The sequence below is a fragment of the Gallus gallus genome, chromosome 2 (assembly GCF_016699485.2).
Source record: "Gallus gallus isolate bGalGal1 chromosome 2, bGalGal1.mat.broiler.GRCg7b, whole genome shotgun sequence".
Lineage (NCBI taxonomy): Eukaryota > Metazoa > Chordata > Aves > Galliformes > Phasianidae > Gallus > Gallus gallus.
Window position 1 is genome coordinate 77,891,462 of NC_052533.1, and position 19,644 is coordinate 77,911,105.

Sequence of the window (19,644 nt, forward strand, 5' to 3'; positions counted from 1 at the left end):
TTGATCAGCCTTTCCCCATAGAGCAGCATGTGGAGAGAAAAACACGTTTAGGAAGAGGAGCATATCGCCTAGGAATGATCATTTATTTGACCTTAATCTGTCACTGGCAGAGCTTCCAGGCTGCACTGTATTAGCAGACGGATAATCGGCTCCAGCTGAAATTACTTGCACAGTTAAGTAGTTTATTTTCTCATTTTCCTACAGCGAGAGTCTCCAAGAACAGGGCTGGTGTATCAACACCTACCTGTGCTTCTGCATAAATGCAGTGGGCCTGTGTGCGTATGGAGCTGAGGTGTTATCCGCTAATTTCTGCCACTCTGTGCAAGAAACAAAAGCGGGAACCAGGTCCTGTGTGAGGGGGGAGTCTGCTCTGCCTTCTGGAGCCCCTTCCACAGGATGTGGGGAGGGAGAATTTCCTCAGCCCTCCCTGGATTTCAGACCATCTTCTGTTCTTTTCTTCCTTAGAATAGCTCACAAGGCTTCCCTATGCTGGGATTCTCTAAGAAGTCTTTGTGCTGTGTGGCGAGAAAGTAATTAAAAGAAAAAATATTACCATAATATACCAGTAAAGTGAATCAGAAAATCGTAAGATTCAGAGCAAATAAGACTCAGCTGAGAAAATCAGAGAAAGCGGTGATTTTGAATGCATATAATCATATTGCCTATTACTTGTGCTAATGGGTTAAGGACAGATCTTAATAGGAGTTTTGTAAAAGTATAAGTAACCTCCCTCCCCCCCCCCCAAAAAAAACCCCACAAAAGATTATCAGTGGTGCTAATTGCACAATTTCTGATGAGTCTGACATCTCTAGAAAGGAATGCCTTATGCCCTGATGGGATGAGATTTGCTTGTCTTTTTGTTAGGATGCCTGCTCCCCTGAACAACTCAAATTCTGTTAGAGCAGAATGAAGTGCTGTGCAATTCCTGTATTCCCAAAGTAGTGTCTCACTTGAATACAAAGATGCGGAGGGATATTTACTATAAACTAAAGCAGTGTTGGTCAGTTGTGCATAAGCTAAGTGGCACACCCAGGAGCTGCATAAGGAAAGAACTCACTTACTCAGGAGTTATACACAGAAATTTGCACTTGAGGAATAACAGTATGGATGCTCAATAATGTAGTTACAGAACTGCCATGGTTTTGGTCTGGTGGAAAATTGTCATTTGAAGCTGAGTTCTCTCCTTGACACGTAAACCTGACATAACTGTTACCGATGACATGGGGTAATTTTAATGAAACGTAATTGAAAGAAATTGGAAGGCAGGTTGGGTTTGAAACTCCCATCTCAATTATATTAATTCTGCTTTTATTAACTGCAGACAAAAGAAATTCATTTTCCTAACAGAATCATGGGTAAATGACATTCAAAGGAAATTGAAAAAGGAAAGATGTCCCTCTGCTGATAGTTTCAGGAGCTGAACTAAGGGCAGTATGGTCAAATATCCAGGAGTCCATTTAGAGGCAAGTAAAGAAATCTGATGAGAACTGAATCATCTGGATATACGGTAAAAGGGAGTAAGTTGTGACATGAAGCCGCAGGAAAATTCCACAAACATTCAGTATTTGTTAATGTACCTTGCATTTAGCAGTCAGCCAGTGCTGCAGACCCAAATGCAATGGAAGAGGGAGAACTACAGACTTCTTGTGCTGATTGTTTGGAGATCACCATTGGCCTGCAGTGTTTGGGATTTATCTAAGGGTAGGGTGATACAGTGCGTGCACATGAACTGCGAGTGAATGCAGTAAGATCTGTGTAACCAGATATCCTCCGTGGAGGCACAAGGAATTAGTAAAATAAATAACATTTTAATCTTCTAGCAACCTTGTAGTGCAAAGTCCATTATTCCAGTGTAAGTAATTACATTTTTAGTTCAGTGTCTGAATCAAGTAAGAAGCCGTGATCTTTTATTGCTGTTTTCTTAGGGTAAAAAAGTGGGGATGACAAAAATACTTGCAAAAGCCATATGAAACTGCGTCTTTGCTGGACTTAAAATTCACAGGCAGCATTCTCCCTAGTTCTGAAGAATCCCTGGACTTTGCATAAATCAGCAAGCAGTGGCATTTTCCTAATGTCACTAATGACATTTTGGCCAACAGGGCCCCAGCTGACTTCCTTCACTGCAGAATTGTGCGTGGCGTGTCCTGAAGGGAATTACTGCATCTCTGCGTTGGCTTGCATTATTCTTCAGCTGCCATGCCCAGCAAGTGCAATTAGCTGTCCAGTGAAACAAGATCTTTCATTACCATCTTGTCTAATGCTTAATCAAGGAATAATTCTCTGGGATATTTGTTACATGTGGTGTAAATAAATCGTTTCCTTCTCAGTGTAGTGAATAAAGTTACTGTTGTCAAATGGCGAATAATGTAAGACACGGTTTACCCAGAGGCACCGTTTTGTGGGGATAAATCAGGGAAACTGGACATTGATCTGATGCAATGCTGCAGAGGATATTATACGACAAACATAAGAAGATATTATTCCGGGCTCGTACAGATTTATATCAGCTGAGGGGCCAGGAAAGGTTGCAAAAATCTCTTTTACTAGGAGGAAGAAGAACACACCAAATGTTTGGTAATAGCTGTGCTGCTGTTACTCTAGTGTCAGTGATGGATCAAGCCAATGTTAACATAACTTGTCTGAACTTACCAGTGCCAAGTTACACAGGAGGGAGGCCTGGTCGCACTGCTCTCTGCATCCCAGGATTACACACTGTGTGGTGTCTTTCGGCATACCATACCTCTAGGGTCCTGCCATCTCCTTTCTTCACTGTGCTAGGGCAAGACTGCTTGAGTACTGATATCTCATTGGTCTCAGAACAGGCCCAGCTGAGAGCTCAACACATAAAGTGCTCTAAGAGATGTAAAAAACAAAGTATCTTACATCTGAGAAAGGCTTCGGTGATCAGGGCCCGTGCTGTCCAGATGTATAATGCCTCTGAGTGGCATGCTCCTCAGGAGGTTGTGATGTGCTCCCATTTAGTTGGGTTACTGATTCCCTTACCGTTAAGATATACTGCACTCCTTTTAGTTGGAGAACAAGGCAGTAAAAGAGGTGCTGGAACTGTTCGTTAGTCAGGGGATTGTGACCCACAGCTCACCTTCCCTGGGCAGAGGAGGTAGAGATGGAAGGTGGGGTGGGAGGGTGGGAAGGCCGTGCTGGCACTTCTTTCCAGATTAAGGTGGCAAACCAAGCCGTCTTCTATACTAGTTTGATTCGTGAAAGACACATCCTTGCTGATATTTTGAGGCAAACAAACAAGTTTTTTGTTTGATCGAAAAGAAGGCTATCCAACAACAAATGAGCAAAGTGTGAACTTTAACAATCTGACACCAATGCAAGAGAGGGCAGGTTTGCATTAGATGCTGTTGTGAGCTGTTGGACCAGTGAGGGAGGCAGATACAGCACTCATGGCACCTCCTGCAAAGCACTGTTCCCTTCCTGTTTAAACCTAGCTGTCTGGCTTTCTGTTGAATTACAATGTCAAACAGCTCTGCTGCTGACTTGTATGCAGTTTTAAAAATTGAAGTATATTGTTTTTAATTTATTTATTGTGAATTAAATTATACTAGAATAATTCAGAGATGAAAATGCCAGAATTCTGTTGCAGAACAGGAATCTGTTTGTCAAGCTTAGTAACTGGGCATTGTAGGCTGTGAAGACCATGGCTTGGGCTTTCAGCTGCAGGAGGAAGTTGTCTGGGCTGGCCAGGAATGAGTGGGGATGCTCCAGAGTGTGATTAATATCTCAGCTTGGGATGTAGGAGACAACAACTGCCATGATGGGCAGAATTCCTGTGTGACTGTGGAGGGGTTCCTTACTCTCTCTGCGTCTCATTTCTCTACAGCTGTATTAAGGGAGAAATGCCTTCATGAATGTTGAAGCATTATTCCATGTACACACTGATGTATCATCAGGGGTGGAAATGAAGAACTTGTGGACAAATGACTGAGTTGCAAGACAAATGGGACACCAATAATGGCACTTCTATCAACATCAGTTTTTAGAATGTGAGCATTTTTTAAAAATTAAATTATTCTTATTGTTTTTAAGACTATATCAGGTTCCTATTCTTTACTATTTCTTTATTATGTGAACAGGAGACCTGAAAAGTTTTCTAGCTGTTATTTAAAAACAGTTATATCTAGTTTTTTTGGACTCAAAAAGTATCTGGAAACTTCAGTCTATAGCATTTTTCTTTTTCCTACAGTCTTCAAAATAAGAGAATCTTAAGGGATTTTTATCATGTTTTCCATTCACGTGTTTTTATTGGAAGGGCAGAGATACTGAATCCTAACAATGATGGACTGTCTCCATGTGGTTTGTTATGTTTAAGTAAGGAAGCGTAGCAAAAATCAAATTCTGATGTGTATGAACAGCTGAGTGAGGTTTTTTGGACTGTCTTCGAGAAAGTAATTGAGAATTCAGCATTAACGTTGACACGACAGCCTTCCATGATAAACAAGAGTTTAATGTCAACTTTAATGGAGAAGCAAAAAGTGTCGTTTGTCAAACACTTGTCAAATCATCTTGAAATACTCTACGGATGAAAAAAAAAGCCACATACCCAGCTATGGTCCTTCCTTTCTTGCCAGAACACCTGGAATGTGAATGGGAATTACTTTTATAATAGAAGAACATGCCAAGGGATAAGTCTTTCCCAATTAATTACCTTCTTTCACAGTAATGCTTTCATGAGAAATAATCTGATGAAATTATTTTGGTCAGGAGTCCATTTTTAATTAAATACCCTAAGGACAGCTCTGCAAGATAAAACATTTGGCTCACTTGCTTTTAATGGTCGTCAGTAAGCTCTGAATGATTCATGCAGTCGAAGAAGCTGAAGCTGTGCATACATACATCCTAACTCATCGCAGCCTGAATCTGAAACACCTACACCTGCTCGTCCTGCCCCTAAGCTCCCCTGTTGGCTCTTGGTGTTCGGCGCTTTCAGATGGAGCACAGATGGGTGAAGTGCAATTAGTCTTACTTTGCCTTGTTGGAACTCCCTTGAACTTGATCTTTTCAGTACTTCTGCAGCCAAAGAAGTCTTCTGTGCCCCAGACATAATGAGAGTTCAAGCATGCTCTCAGAAGTGCTTGCTCTGGCCATTAGCAGTTGACCTAATAACGGGGAGGCCAACTAACGATTGAGGTTGCTGACGTCTCAGAGAGAAAGGGGGCCTGAAAATGTGTGTATACATACATATTACATAGACACAGATGTAATTCCTCTTATATGTATTTATGTATGAAGGTTACTCACACAGACTGAATGCACACTTGAGATTTAAGACACACGGAGCACACTGAGCTCTCTAGAAATGAGTGTCTGGGGATTTTTATAAGATATTCTTCCCGTTACTGCCACGAGGCCTCTGAAGGCAAGAACAGAAATGTATGAAATCATGCTGTGGTATTTTACATTTTGATTTCACTTCAGATTTTTGGCCACATCAGAAACGTAAATTTGCCGAGTGCTCCTTGCCTTAAAACAAAACTCTAATGAGAGTACGCTCATTACAGATGGAGGTGTCTGAGCCCATTAGTTGTACAGGGAGGAGAGCATCTATAAACAGTCCTTAGAGCATTTGAAAGCTTTTGGATGATTATGGCTCTGGCTGACAGGCTCACACAGAGGTGTAATCTACCACATTCAGACAAACAGCTTCCAACACACAGCCAACTTGGCAGCCTCGCTGGCTTGGCCCCTCGATGGGCTCCACCTTACAGAGTTATACATGAATTTTAAGGAGCTGTGCAGCTGAAAGGGAGGTTTACATGATGTGTGGCTAACTTAGCTTGCTGGCTGCGTGCACTGATACTAAAGATGGAGGTAGCCGTATTGCTGGTGGTGCAATGAATTTCCTTCAGTTTGGGGCTGACACAAGGGCTTAGCATCAGCAAATAAGGGACAAGTTAGGAAAATGTGCTTCATCTAGAAGCAGTGTTACAGCACTTATTTTGTTTCAAATTTAATCTCGTAACATCATGCTCCAAAGCGTTTCAAAAGAGAAAACAAATAGTACATGTGTCTTACCTCACACTGTCGACCTCTGAAGCTTACAGGCGCTGATGAAATGATTCTCATAGTGCATAGGAGTAAAGTAAGTCTTGAGTTTCTTTGGGGAAAGTAAAGGGACCAACAGCATAATGAGCTCCCCCAGGTCACATAGCACATTTACGTTCCACTTAGAAATACAGAGCAGACCTTTCCACCAGCTGCAAATCCTCTCTGCCTGAAAGCTCCCTGAAAAAGAATAATATCTGGATTAGGAGCCCAGAAATTCTGTATTGTGCAGAAGCGCTGCGTGCAGGGCAGTAGAGGACAAACTGTGATGCTAATAAGCAATCAGCGAATCTCCATCTCTCCTGATCTTTGATCTATTAAAACAATTGATACGAAGTTTCTGATTAAACGGAGTATTCCAGCAAGGTCCTTATTAATCAAGCCATTTGTCTTTTCCTAAGCTGGAACAAACGCCCTGATCATCCGCAGTTAGCGGGCTTTCATTTCAACCAACGCGCAAGCCTTAACTCAGGCTTCAAATGAAAAAAGCCATCTTAAAACCCTCACGAGGAGCTAGTTCCGTTATTCGGGTATGACACTGCTTTACAGGTAACACATATCTGGAGCGATCGGGACGTGCCCTACGCGTTCTTACAGCCAGCCGTGTGCTGGAAGCAGTCAGCGCCAGCAGGACGGCCATCAGCGCGGCTGTGCCGGGCTGAGCACACAGCCATGTTGCTAATGACCGATTGTCACAGCAGTCAGCGCTCTGCTGGTGCTGCTAATTTTCCCCCTGCTTCTTTCATGGGACTCTGGTTGTCTGTTAGGCGTAATACTGTCGTGCTAAAGTGTGCTTAACAGAGTGTAATTGCCACTTAATGCATTTTTTTTTTCCTCTCCATAATTTTTACAACGTGTATAGCAGTAGAATATAGAGCATAGGCTTAGAAAATATGTTTGTGTCCAACTTAGGAATGAATTGAGCCTAGAGGTCTTGGTGCCGACCTGTTTCAGGTTTCCTCTGAAAGGGAGAGGCAGTGCCTTGTCCCATCAGCCCCATCATCACTCGCTGTGGGACACAACAGCACTCATAGGGCGGGGCTCTTCCCTGCAGGACCTCTGCCCTAAAAATGGGTCTTTTCCTTTTCTCACCATAGGGATCTGTTGAGGCTGACCAAGGAAGGCTTATGAAAGCAGTGTCTGTGAAGGTCAAAGATGTGGCTGGATGATTTTCAAGCATTTTGAAATGAGAGCAGGTGTTGGAGGGTTGGGATGGGGCAGAGCTGAGCACATGGAATGCAGAGCTGCAGTTCCACAGACATGTGTGGGCTATTGCTGCCTGCTGCTCTCACTCTCTATTTAGCTGCCTCTGCCACCTGTGTGGATGTGGCATGCCACAGTGCTCCAGTGCTCCAGGCTCAGGCACTCACTGAAAGAAGGATTCTGGTAAACACAACTGTATTTTCTTGTGATATTTTGGAAAGTTGGGATGGATGCAGCCCCAGATTATCTGCATGGGAGTGTCTGCATGTGTTTCCACACTGTGCGACTGCAAGATCATATCAGCCGTGCTAAAAGGTGCCACTTTCATCCTCCTAACAAATCCATTCTTGTTAAGGGCCCTGCAGCCATCCTCCATGCAAGTCTTGGCCGCGTGCCCTTGCAGCAGGGGCTGCTGTGGTAGGGCAGGAGGGGAGACGTGCAGCCGCCCCAGCCTCCATCCCCCCGTTCTGCAGAGAGGAGCTCGCTTCAGCAGTCCTGGGCAGGTACTGGAGCATCCCTCCTGCCTGTGGGGACCGCCAAGCATCCTCACAGCACACGGAGCACCAGGACAGCCAAGCTAAGTGGGTTAAGGGGGCGAATCAGATGGCTCGTTAAATAATTAACCTCCTCCTAAGAAAGTGCCTTTTAATGAGGGAAGGAAGGAAGGTTTTGTCTTTTTACAGGGATTTAGCATCCCCTATTTGTGCCACCGGGTAGGTTAGCAGAGGGAAACTTTTTAGTGCCTTCTGCCATCCAGCTGCTTTCTGGAGAAGCAAACTGTTGGTAATACTGCGACACGATCATCAGTGCTAATGGGTAGACGTGATAGGCCATCATTATGCTAGGCACAGGGCTATTATTATGCACTGTATATAACCCCAGCTAAAAGGGGTCTCCATCCCAAAGGATCTGAAGTCCCAGGCTCCAGCCCTGCAATTTGCAGGACACGAGTGCTCTTCCTGATGTGTGTGCCATGCCAGCGCAGTCAGTCACAGGGGAGCAGTCACTCACAGCACTGTGGCCTTCCTGGTGCTGACCAGAAATTGCCTGGGAGGACCCAGTGCTCGTGTGTGGGATTTAGCTAATATGTTTGATCTTCTCCTGGAACCGAGGCAGCTTTTGCTTGAGGAATGGCAAGCAAATCCCTGAATGGGGACAATCCCAATAACTCACTGTGAAAACTGTCGCGGTGAATCTCTGTTGGTCCCAGAGGGTCTCCTGGGCATTCTGTGCCCTTCCCATAGGTTGGAGGCAGTTATGTGCAGCCAGCAGCAGCTCTCCAACCACAGAAAAGGAACAATTCACCTCAGGTGCTGTTGTTGCTGCCCTCCAACTGGATGGACGGAAGCCCCTAACTCAGCAATCCTACTGCCGGTACAAACATTGTCATTTGCAAATAATTACCATAACTTGGTCATGCCATCTTGGTCACCATGGTCACCATGGGAGAAGTGTCTAGGAAAAGTCATGTATTTTGTTCATTTGCAGCACGGTGTGCAAATGGAGGCACGTGAATTTGCATTCTTTTATGCTAACATAACAGGTACGTGGCACAGGATAGGGAATTTCACAGTGCCACTTTGGCCATGACTCCCTGGATTGTCACCATGGTTTGATAGCAGTCAAACAAAGGCTCACTTGGAGAGGATGAGAGGAGTCCCAGTGAGGGGCTAAAGCCCTGGTGCAGCAGCAGTGTGTTTATGGCCCAGCAGCCCTTTCCCTCGCTTTCCTGCCTGCAAAACGATCGCACAGCCAAGTCCCATATGCACCATAAGCATTTTATTATGTATTTTGGGATACAGAGCACATGTTGAAGAAACTCATCCGCTTTCCCAGCTGCACAGTCAAACTGTGGGAGATCGGAACCAACGCTATTTATTGTCATTGCTGCAGTGAAGATAGCCCCCGGGGGCCTCCATGTCCTGAACTCAAAAGTTCACTCTGCCTTCTTTTCTCAGACATCTAAATAAGTGTGCTTGGATGGCCTTCCTTTCTTCTTCCCTCAAAAACACTTGACTGGAGTAATTGGCATTTCCAGTCTATCTAGGAGCTGGTGAATTCATCAGTCCAAAACCAAAAGGAAAATTAGTGGTGTGGGTTTTCCAATTAGTTCTGTTCATAGCATAAGACATAAGAAGAAATGGAAGTGTGAGGAGGGAATAAAGTCTTCATTTGTGATAGATTTTTCTTCTGTGTATCATGTATTGCGAGGGGGGGGGGGTATTGCTGCTGTAAAGTGGGGTGAGATGTAGCAATACATCTCTTTGCTGCATTTCTTTTAGCATTGGGTATCATAAGACTCCTTCAGAAACGAATAGCTGCCAGCTAACCTAAACTGGGGCTGTGCTTTGAGGAAAGCAATTCCCCAGCAAGTGTGGGTGAGGCCTGCTGGGGATGGCAGCTCTTCCTCCCTGTCCATCTGCCAGCTGCCTCGGCCCACGGTCTGCTCTATTCCCAGCTGGGAAATAATGAGCTGCAGAACATGACAGCAAAACAGTCAAATATGTTTAGGAATAGCGAAACTATTAAAACTGCATTTTAGAAAAAGTCATCGTGTTGGCGATCACATCTTAACAAGAGAATGCTTTGCGTCAGTCTTTGTGCTGCTCACAGGTGAGGCAATTTGTTATTCTAAGGCAGGTTTGCCTTTCAACATGAACAGCGTGCATAAAGCAATGCATATTGCATTTACAAACCGCTCCTTAAAGGAAAAGGAATAAATAATTAAGAGAGTATGACGAGCAGTTGAATAGCTCACCCTCCACAGTCTTCTTAATACAAGTGTAGGTATCATAAAACTGATCTGTTTTCTCTAGAAACACACATGTCAACAGTAATTTACACTGTATTACATGGTGATGTACTGTTTCTCAAATTCCTTCTATGCATGTCTATATATATGTTATATATATATCTATATCTTTGTACAGGTGAGAGAATGTTTCCTTACACCAGCCCTTAGCAGCTCTTGACACCGCTACGGGTACAGGAGACCTCAGAGTGCTGCTCACACTGAGTAATATCACCCTTTCCCCTCTGCCCACCTATCTCTGTGCCCCCAGCTCAGCCAGGTGAGCACAATGGCACCAGAGCTTACCAAGTCTCATTTTTCCATCAAAGTATTTCCTTTTCAGTGGGAGACAGCTGGAGAGCTGCTCCGTGCGTGGCTCTCACAGCAGTGTAACACAACAAATAATGTTGAATCTGACTCGTCTGTGACAGCGCTAAGAATATTTATTGACTGCGCTGGTAAAGATAAAGTAGAGGAAGAATTGAGAACACAAAAAACCACCAGCAGGCTGACTTTAAGGGCAGTTGGGGGCATTCTGTTCCCAGCTGCAATGGGAGGTACAGTCTGCACACCTGGGGCAATGCCTGGCAGGGTTGGGCTGAGCTCGTGACCCGGCTCTGCTGTTCCGCCACATCGCTGCCTTCAGCGAGCCCTTCTGCCTTTCTGGCTCACTTCTCTATTTGTCAGGTAAGATTAATTGCAATCAGATTTTCCTTCCTGCTAGCAAGATTAGAAGGGTAAAGCCAGGCGCGTCTGTGAGGGACTTGGGTATCATGCTGTTAAGAAATCGGTTAGTTGGTTTTTTGGACGTCTCTTTAGCAACGTGCAGTTGGGCAGAAACTTCTCCAGTCTCCCTGAGCACAGTCAGCCAGGATCTCCGTTAGGGAAGTCGAGAGCAAAATCTCATTAGGTAATCTGTGCTGCTGCACCTTCGCATTTTTTCTGCATGGTAGTTTTTTTTTTTTGCAACCTTTGTAAGACAAAATAGCACTGCCATCAACGCCTTTGTGGAGCAGCACAGTTATCTTCCTTGTCATCTGCAAGTGATAAAGTGTGAAATGGAGAAAGGAGAACTGACAGGAGCTGGCCATAGTTGCCTTTTTCTGTTCAAAGTCTTTCAGTGTATTAAAACTGAAAACAAAACAAACACAGCACACGCCTACATTATTCCAATCATTGCTTTCTTTTTCCACGTGACTCTTGCTTGACGCTGCTCCCAGGTTTCTATAGGAAGACAGGAGATCTTTGGTGGCTGTGCCTTTTCTCTCCCTCAGCGTTACTTTCCGCCCCTGTAAAACAGGCACAGTGATGCAGGCTACATAGATAGTCCTGCCTGTGTAGTCTGTACACAGACTGTACACAGACTACACAGATAGTCCTGCCTCCTGAAGGTCAAACACACGGGTACTGGCTGAAAACAAGGGCTTCCATGCACAGCTGGAGTGTGTGAAGCCTTTTTATTCCATCAGCGTGTTTTATGGTTGGTCACCACGTGGTGACCTGAACCCCAGGAGATATCTGCCCAAGCATAGGAGCAAACGTTAGTGATGCTGGCAGTTTAGCATCTCGCAATTGCACACTTACAAGCTTCCAATACTGGACTTTCCACAGCCCCTCTGACATCAGTTATTCCAAGTCTTGCATTTATGAATGACAATGCGGATAACTCCAGCAGAGGCCTTGCCAGTGGCAAACATACAGGAGAAACACCTTCAGGACAGCTTATAGGTCTTTCTGGCCATCCTGATGTTTATACAGTCCCGGACAGTGTTCATTTACTTCACAGCAGTCTGTCACAGGTTTGTTCAGCCTCTGACCCACTGCATTCTCCAGAACCAATTTTCCTCTACTTCCTAGCTATTTGGTCCCAATTTGTATTCATGAAATTGATTACTCCTAAACAAGTTTAGCACCTTGCACTTGTCTTTACACATTTTCATCCTACCATTTTGCAGTCTGTTTCTCCAAGTTGTCAACTTTACATTTAAATCCCTGCCTCTGGCATTCTTGGAGGAGGAAGGCACAGCAGCAATGTGCAGAATACGGTCACATTAACCTTACATCCTTAGGAAACTGGTTAAAAAAAAAAAAGAAAAAGGCAACAAGAGAATTCAAGACTTCATCATGTTGTGCTGACAGTGTTCTACACTTGCAGGGGGAGGGAAGAGCGGTCACTGCAAACTTCATTCCAAATCTGAAAGCTGTGCCTCCTGAACCAAGTCCTGCTTCTGCCCCAATGCTCTCCAGAGGGAGACCAACACAGAGGTCAGAAAGCAAAGAACTGTGCAGGCTGTACCCAGAAGCACTCAAGCCCGGCACCATGTTGCCAGCACGTGCCTGTTCCCATTGATGGGAACCACTGGAACTACAAACCAAGGCTGTTTGAAGCTAAGCATATGTCCGTGTGCTCTGCTCGATCAGGGCCTTTATCAGTCTTCTGAAGAGGAGTGAATACAGAAACACAAGTAAGATCAATTGCAGTCAGATTTTCCTACCTCCCAATAACAATGGCAGGATGAAATCACACATGTATTGCATTCACACCTGTATTGGACTGACAAGAGAACGAGAAGCATCTGGTGAAAGCTCATTATTGGCACCTGAACAGCAATACACACTGTTAATAAAGTCACGCGTGGTAAACATGCAGAATAAGGAGGCTGTACTTTTTACAGTCTTCCCTTCAGTACAAACACTGTCTTGTTTGCAGACAGATCTGCGTATTTGATAATGACTCCAGTATTTAGCAGGGGCTATTTTGGCCTATTTGCTGGGAGCCTCTCACAGCTAAGTCTGGTTGAGCTCATTTCAGAGAGCTTCCCTCAGTTCTGGGACCATCTGTTACCCACCTCTTTTTTTTTCTTCCTTCTCCTTGATTGGTTTCACACAGGCCCTTTAGTTCATTTTAAATTAGGATTGTTTGGGGAAAATTGTACTGCAATCTTCAGTTGCCTTCTCCCTCCAGTAATTAGATGGAAAGTACCCCATGATAAAGAGTGCTGTTGAATTTAGCAGGCTGAGAGAGAAAAGGCTGCGTTGGGGATTTTCTCTGAAGGTAAGCCTATAAAACCTGCAGAACGTGGTGATGACTACCAGCCCTTATGGCCATCCTAGGTGACCTACAGTGTTTTTAAATTAAACAGAACAGCTCAAAATATTGAGACTCGCTTTCTTTACCGACACTATTGACCTTTTACGTATAAATGTGTATGCATTCATACATGCATATATATATATAAATAGCCACACCTACCACTGACCTTTTAAATATGCACATAAAAGATACGTACATAAATAAACATACATTTTATACACGTATATAACACGAAAAACATCTGCTTTATTTCCTTGGGGATTTTCTCCTTCATTTAAAAATCTGCAGCTTCCAAGCCATACAGGTCACGAGTGGGCTTGAGAAGTACAGGGGAAGCAAAGCGATATTAGAAAATTTCTAGGAGCCTCTTGAGAAACACCTCCAGGCAGATGACAGGTCTGTTTTGTTTCTGGAAATTGTTTTTGTTGTTTTTACTTTTGCACTCTGAGCACAAGAGCCAGAGAATGCTGGAGTGAAGAACTGCTACTGTGGGGAAGATGTAGAAGTGTTGGTGCAGGAACAGATGAGCAGGCTGAAGGAACCTTGCCTCTTGTCATAACAGGGCTCTCTGAAATCCCTGGGGCTTAAGCCACTGGCATGCTACACTGAAGAAAAAATTAAAGACGAAGAAATAGACAACACCAGGGCGGCCTGATGTAGTGGGTGGCAACCCTGCCTGTGGCAAGGGGGTTGGAACTCGAGATTCCTTTCAACCTAAGCCATTCTGATTCTATGACTGACAGGTGCAGAAGTGCTCTTCCTTTAAGCTGTCCATTTTCAGAGCAAAAAAGCCCCCTCCCTGGCTGCAGGGAACAGGGGGAGCACAGCAGCCCTGCCCATCCCGCAATGGCTGCGGCCTGAGTTTGCCCACACACTAATGGCTTAGCCTGGGGGGAGATGCAGGGCTGTCCCGGCGATGCAAAGATGCCAGTCCTCCAGAAGCTGAGAAAAGAGTCAGCTAGTGTGCAACTGCTTCGTGACTGCGTGCGTGCAGCTATGCACCGGGAGCCAAGCGTGACCTCTTCTACCACGGCCTGCAAGAGAGAGGAACGTGAAGAAAAGCTAGGCAAGGCAGGGGACATTTTGTCTGAGGAAAGGGAGCGTCGCCGTGAGAGCACCGGGGCCTGCCGTTTGTTTTATGCAGCTCCACCTGGTGTCAGGCTGCACAACGAGCACGACTCCCTGTCACAGCGCGCCGCACAGCTGCCCTCTCCTCCCTAAGCTTCATCTCCTCGGCTGGGCCTGAGGGGGCACGCGTCGTGCTGCGCAGCACAGCCCGGAGGCAAAGAGACCTCTGTCCCTGTCCAGAGGGCTGGAGCGCCAGTACGCTGTGTCACTCTGGAGATGACACAAAGCTGCTGCGTGCAGTTGGCTTTTTCTAAGAGAGGACGCATTGGCATTGATTGTCACACCAAGTATCTCTTCTGGAGCTCCCTGACTGCATCTCCGCACACACACGAGATGAGAATATCACCTCCTGCAGTGCGAGGGGTCCATGCCAGGTGTGGGGAGGGAGGCCGGGCTGCAGGAGCAGCTCCACCTTCCCCAGAGGCAGCCACAGGCATGTTCAGAGAGAGGCTTTCCAGCCACTGGTCCTGCTTATCCTGTCTGTAATCACGGCCAGATCCATTAATACCCTACTGCCAGCACCAGGAATAGAGCAGAGTAATACCGGTGCCTGGCAGCCCTATGGGAGGCTTGGCAACTCGCAGCCGTTCCCACAGCAGATGCTGCCGGCCTGCCTGGACAGCAGCGTCCTGCAGACGAGAGGGGCTGCCTGGGCTGCAGGCACCGGTGAGGCTTTTTCTGTTAAGTCTTCAGCTCAAATAATATGGTTGTGAGGCAGCTTATGACTGTGGACCCTGGCTTACTTACTGACACACTCGTGCTTTGCTAACAGCTTCTGCTGATGTGAATGGAGATGTTCTCTTAGGATAGACCTTATTAGTGCTTCTGTATTGCGCCTGCTTTGGTGGGTGACAGATAGAGACGAAGTGAGACACTTGGCTGCACAGAGCATTGACAGACACAAAGAGCAGTACACGTGGGGTTCTGCCAGAGTGTCAGGGAAGAGGAATAAACAACCACTGAAAGCAAACAGCCTCATTCTTCACGCACACTTGCCGGGCAGAGCGTGCCAGGTGCCAGAGCAGAAGCTGTGTGAGTGCAACAGGTGAGCACGGCTGCTCTTCCTTTTTGCTATGGCCGGGTCACAGCTTGCTTGGCAAACGTGTGAGGTGGGAGACACAAAGTGTCTCACTGCAGCACGGTGTCAGGATGATTGAGAACTGCAAAAATAATGACAAGCTGAGCAGAATGGAGTTTTCCTTGGCTGGGGTACCTCCCTTGCTTGGAGGTGGCATTGTAACACCGCAGTGGAACAGTTCTTGCCTTACAGTGAAGGTTTGAATATCTGAACAGAACTGGAAAGAGCTGGGAGCTTGCAGATCCTGGTATGTTGGGTGGGACAAAGAAGAGGTGAGAATGACCACAAAACCATAGCCTCGACTGGGGAGGAGACGGGAGAGCCTACGCTACAAAGCGGTAACAGAGGCAGGAGAAACTGGTTAGGGCGTGGAGCTTGATGCTGCAGTCCAGGCACTGCCCAAGGATTGTGTTGGACCATGGGCAAGCCATCGTGCTTTCTGTCTCAGCTGAGAAGTCGCTTTTCCAAAGATGACGGCCCCCAGAGTGCAGCTTTGTGCTGAGCCCAATGAAATGCCACCGTGGATGAACTCAGTGCACACAGTGATCTTGAACTGTGAGCCTCTGTGAGAGCCAAAACCTTGCTGGTGGTTATTTGGAAGGCTCTCAGCTCCTCTCTTGTGCTCGCTGTCTCCTTCTTCAGCCCTCACGTGCTCAGGAAGCCTGCCGTGGTGCGACCATCTAAGTTAGGCCAGTCTCTTCAGAGGGCATCTGTAATCCACTGAGTTAATCCCCCTGCAAGGAGAAGGGGACTGGTAGGCAGTGCTTGCAAATCCACACCCCACACACAAAGCTCATTATAAAACTGCCCTGCCGTTGTGCCTGCTGGCTCCTGTTCCCAAGGAACTGCCGTGGGTGAGTAAGTTTCTCCTTCCTGAGCACCTTGAAATGTTGCTTCAGCTTAAAATAATATTGCTTGTTCCTCACACCCTTCTGAAAAGAAATGGCAACACCTATAGACAGCTATCATTGTTCACTGCGCCGACAGCGCTGAACAAGAGAGGCCACATTTTCAAGGCGACCCTAAAGCCACACAAGCCATCAGCTGCGGCAGAAGCGTGTGGCTCTACCTGCAGGTGCCCAGCCGCTGCCCGCCGGCCCCGTGCAGCTTGCAGGAGGGTGGCAGGGCTCCAGCTGGCTGTGGGCCCCAGCTGGCTCAGCCCACGGCACAAGGTGCTGTGCAGGTCACGGGTGGTGCAAAGGGAGGGCAGTGTTACTGCACAGCCAGCAGTGACCCAGGCACGAAGGCCTGGCGTAAAGCTGCGACAGCAACACACAGAGCAGCAGCTATCTGTTGCTGTAGGCTTAGATACATGCACAGAGGGAGGGAAATGGACTGCACTCTCCGTTTGGGTAACACCTTTCAGCCAAATAACAAATTAACAAATATGTGATCCATTAGCCTTTGCTGCTGTTACTGTGGAAAATGAAGCAGGGAGGCAGTAAGGCACACATTTTCAGAGGTGGCTGCGTGTTACTGGTACTTCTGCTGTTCCCTGCTCAGCTGGACTGCTGCTCAGAGGCAGTGCAGGACCTCAGCTCACGCTCACTCATAGGGAGATGCCTCCAGCAAGCACATCATCACAGAGCCTCCCCTCCAGCTCTGAGCTGGAAGGCTTCCCCAGGAGTACTGACACAGACCTAGCAAGTGGTTGAACAAATTGCTGGCTCCCCATTTCCATAAGCAGACAAAGCTGGATCTGCTGCGTGGTCTTTCCCACCCTGCCCAGCACAGAGGACAAGCAGCTCCATGACACGTGGGCCTTCACACTAAAAATGCTCAGGGCAATATGCTTAATCACCACTGGCACTAAAGAAAGGCATGTGTTGAAGGTAAGATGCCAGGTTCTGCTGGCCAGGCCATGAGCAGATCGTGAGGAGAAGGCAGGTGAGCATCCTCAGCAGCGAGCAGCCAGCAGGCATGGCCTGCCACAGAGCTCCTTGCAAAGGGAGGAGAGCAGGAACGGGCAAAGGATCACAGATCTCAGTGCAGCAACAGCCAAGGTGCAAGGGCTTAAATGCTAACATTCATGTGAGCTCGAAACCACAGATATTAAAAGTTCAGCATGGAAGAGGACATTGGATTTGCTTCCAACTGTGTAACAGTGAATTTCCAGGCTTATAACAGAACGCTTTCTGTCTGACACGGGGGGGGGGGGGGCAACAAGTTTTCAATTTATCTTTAAAGATTGGGATCATACCAATCTGCTACACTGACCTAAATCTGATGCCCCTGCAAGAGATCACAAGGAGGTACAGAAGGAGGAATCGATAAGGCATTAACAGATGTTAGAGTTGCCACCTGTAAATCTGTTCAGAAGTGTTCAGTGTAGTGCAGTTTATAAAATATACCTTAGGCTTTAATCGTCAACCAGACTAAGGTAGAAAAATGGTAAGTCAAGGACCTGTAGCAGGCTCTGACCAATAGTGAATAAGTGAATGAGTGAATAAGCCATCGGCATTTCCTTGGCAGAGGAACTAATGAGGCCTGAGAGCAATCTCTGACTTCTTTGGTTCCCATTAGCACCTCTACTGCCCCACACCAGGGATTGGGATGACCCGGAGGGGCAACAAAATCGGAACTCGCACAGCAAATGATAGAAGTTAAACTGTGGTAAAGGCTCTGAGCAGGGGAATTCTGAAATGTCTGCTTATGCCATGAAGAATATTTCTATGGTTTGATTCACAGGCCCTGGAGAAATTCACCTCGTGTCCCTGCAGATAACAAGGCTGATTCAGCTGAGCCTGTCCTACAGATCTTGAGTGTGGCATCTTAGCTGAAGTTTAGGATAGCAGGGACCAATAGCAACAGTAACAAAAAAATGGGATTTGAAGTCCCTGTGTGCTCTATCTTTACAAAATCTGTCTGGTTCAGTAGCTTTTGCTGAGTGAAGCCTGTGCTATCAACCCGAGTACATCTTCTTCTCTGGAGAAGATGAGTTTGACATGGGGACTCTAGGGGCAAGGCAGAAGAGACAGTATCACTGTGTAGGCGAGCTAGCAGAGCTGCCCTGAGGTGGGTATGGTCAATCATACAAGTGAGGTGCTGGGAGCTCCTGCTGCCCAATCCAGCCTCTCATTTCCACAGTACAGCAGGTGAGTGCATTGGGTGCTGGGAAGAAACAGGGGTTTGAGTCTTAGGGTGAGGTGGGTTTTGTACTGCGTATGCCCCACTAGAGCCATCCTTGGCTTCAGGACAGGTTGTTGTCTGGCAGGCAGAGGCTGCTTATTCCGCAACCTGTGCTAGCTTCCAGCTTGCCAGGTATCTTGGGGTGAGGCTCAGCAGAAATTCTGGCCACTGGGTAGTCCCAGAAAGCTTCTTTTCATCTTTTAGCTTGCTTCTCCCTTCTTCCTGGCCCTTTTTTTTTTGGTCCAGAAATATGCATGTCCACCACAGGAAGGCCTAAGAAAGCTGTTAAAATGATTATTTCATTTCTCTTTATCTGAAGCATGTTAAAGCACAGAAACAATATGAAGTTTCATAGTAAGTTCCCCCCTCCCCCCCTCATTTCCAGGAGGAATTATTGATACCATGCATCTCCAGGTAATGCTTTGTATTTAGGGAAAAGAAGAAATACTAAATATGAAAACTGTCTTCTCTGCCATGTTAGGAAAAAAAATTGATTTTCTTCAAGCAGTCACTATGCTTCTAAATGCAGAAAGCCTGCAAGGTTTTGTTATCAGTGAAGAAATAGAAGTGCAAGCTATGGGCAAAGAATGCTCCTCCCTGTGTGATCTGCTGTGGGAAGGGTTTTATCTCTCAGAACGAATGTACCCACCAGAAAGTTTGGGCCTGTTAGAACAGTGAGATTTCACCATGATTTCAGCCTGTTGCTTCAGGGGAGGTGGAGTGGTTCTGTTAGGTCAACACTTCTGAACCTGCACTGAGGTTCCTACCTCGGGGTATGGAGGCTAGGGGGCGTGCGATGTGCCATCAGCTGGGTTTTCTGCAGTACAAATTCATTCTGGAGGAAGACGCATGATGGATTTCCCCAGGAGTGCTGTCTGGTCTTTATGTTGCCACAGTGTATGCGCTATTTCTCTCCTGTGCCTTCTGCTTATCCCTCAGTTTCAGATTGTTCTGCTGTGCTGTGAGGATTTTTGGGGCTGGTTCCCACAGAGACTTCCTCAGGAGATCCATATTGCCCAGAAAAAGCTGCTAGAGAAGCACCAGATTACCAGCACACTCAGCACTCTGCACTGCAAGGAGGGCAGACTGTATTCACGCCCACACCTTCTGGGAAGCTGTTCCACACTGGGAAATGCAGCTGCGTTATTTCCT

General features: G+C 46.4%; 1 long non-coding RNA gene across 1 annotated transcript; it reads left to right on the forward strand.

Moving 5' to 3' along the window:
* Window positions 1–3,864: 3,864 nt before the first annotated feature.
* LOC121109620 lies at window positions 3,865–15,290 on the forward strand. Its single transcript, XR_005857454.1, has 2 exons — window positions 3,865–10,750; window positions 12,219–15,290. It is a non-coding gene; the product is annotated as an uncharacterized LOC121109620 (long non-coding RNA).
* The last annotated feature ends 4,354 nt before the right edge of the window (window positions 15,291–19,644 follow it).